At 40.5% G+C, this 2067-nt stretch overlaps 1 non-coding gene across 1 annotated transcript; it reads left to right on the forward strand.

The window, feature by feature from the left end:
* Positions 1–298: 298 nt before the first annotated feature.
* On the forward strand, positions 299–371 carry TRNAK-UUU. Its single transcript has one exon. It is a non-coding gene; the product is annotated as a tRNA-Lys (tRNA).
* Positions 372–2067: the final 1696 nt, after the last annotated feature.

The following is a 2067-nucleotide window of genomic DNA, read 5'->3' on the forward strand; positions in this document are numbered from 1 at the left end:
CATCACCTGGCGATTATCTAAAGATAGTGGAGCTGCTCGCACTGCACACCTGGTCCGCAGGGAATCCGTCAGCACTGCCCGCTGCCAGGTCCACCACATCACGACTCCCAGCAGCACGCTACCCGCCCCCCGCCGGGTCGTCATGGCGACCACGAGGCCTCGTGATTTGCCACTTTGCGGCCCGCCCCACGTCCCCCTCTATTTACTCATTCTCTTTCTTTTTCTCCCCCTCCTTTTCTCACCCCAGTACCTGGTTCTGATTCAGCTTCCGACTCTTCGCTTCCTCCCAAGCCGGAGGGCCCGACTAGCTCAGTTGGTAGAGCATCAGACTTTTAATCTGAGGGTCCAGGGTTCAAGCCCCACGTTGGGCGCCAAATGTGAAGATTGTGTATTTTAAGATCAGCACGAGACAGGAATTCAGGTTAGGGGAAAATGGTCAGTCTTTATTCTCAGTGAAGAAGGATTGGAGGTGGAAGAGAATCGGCGATAGCAATGTGTGCAGCTGAGTCAAGAAGCTAGCTCAACCAGCAGCTCAGAGTCTCGAACCCAGCCCAATCTCTCCCAGCTTCTCTTCCTGTCTCTCTCTCTGCCTCCACCCACCAAAATCGTCATTTCCTATACAACACATCAGGACTTGCACAGAGAGTGGGCAGGGACCATTCTTTATCCAATCATGTATATTAATAGAGTATAGCCCAATTACTATCTAGCCTCATATACTTGGGACCTCAGTGCATCAGCTCAAACCTCAGCCCATTACAGTAGGATAATAGTTATAGTGCACTGTTAGGGGGAATGTGAATTGTTCTATCCATTTCAGAAAACAATTTGAAACTACTGTAATTATCAAACAAAACAGCTATTAAAATGTGCATAACTTTTGACCTGGCTTTATCACTACCTGGTAATCAGTTCCATAAGGACATGCTTGCATAAGTTCTGATTAATGGATTATGTTCTTGTGTTTTCCTAATCAACAGTGGAGTGAAGCAGGGTTATGTACTTACTCCCAAGTATTTAACATGATATTTTCAGTAATGTTGTCAAATACCTTAAACCAGACAAAAAATGACATCAGTTTTAGCTATCACACTGACAATAAATTGTTTAACTTAAAAAGGCCATAAAAACCAATACTATAGTGGAAAGAGAATTAATGCATGACTTTTTCTTTGCAGATGTTTGTAAACCAAAAATGCAGCCTTTAAATATGAAAGCCAACTGAGTATGAATGGATTCTCTCTCTGCTGCTCATGCTAAGTTTTGGCCTGACAATACCAAGAGAAAAAAAGTTCTCCACCAGTCAGCACTCTACCATCTATATATGGAATCAGTAATTCTAGCAAGTGGAGATATTTTGAATGGTATGGATAAGTCTTAGCCATAAACTTTCCAGACATGTACTCATAGCTAGTGAGGTTCACACACACACTGCCAGATCTAGCAAAGTATTGAACAGGTTCTAAAGAAAAGCATGGTAAAGAAAAAGGTTTCCTATTCAACTGAAATCTATAGAATCTTTGTGCTGACCTCATTGTTATATTATACAATGGTCAGCTGTGAGTGACTTAGCTATTCTTGGCAATACAATGATCCAAGATAACTTTAAAAAATTTATGATTAAGGGCAGTTAGTTAGTGTAGTGGATAGAGCACCAGCCCTGAAATCAGAAGGAACTGAGTTCAAATCTGTCCTCATACACTTAATATTTCCTGTCTCTGTGACTGTAGGCAAGTCACTTAATCCCAATTGTCTCAGCAAAAAACAAAAACAAAACAAATCAAAAACCTTATGATCAGAAAAGCTATCTATCTCCAGAGAAAGAACTGATGGTGTCTGGAGACTGAAACATACTTTTTGTTTTTGCTTTCTTTTCTTTCTTCTTCTTCTTTCTTCTTTCTTCTTTCTTCTTTCTTCTTCTTCTTCTTTTTTGTTATGCATTTTCTTTCATAGTATGACCAATAGGGAAATAGTTTTTCATAATTGTGTGTATAATCTATATCAAATCACCTCAATGGAGGAAGGGATAGAATTTTAACTATTATGAAAATGAATTTTTGCTCAATT

The sequence above is a fragment of the Sarcophilus harrisii genome, chromosome 3 (assembly GCF_902635505.1).
Source record: "Sarcophilus harrisii chromosome 3, mSarHar1.11, whole genome shotgun sequence".
Classification (NCBI taxonomy): Eukaryota; Metazoa; Chordata; class Mammalia; order Dasyuromorphia; family Dasyuridae; genus Sarcophilus; species Sarcophilus harrisii.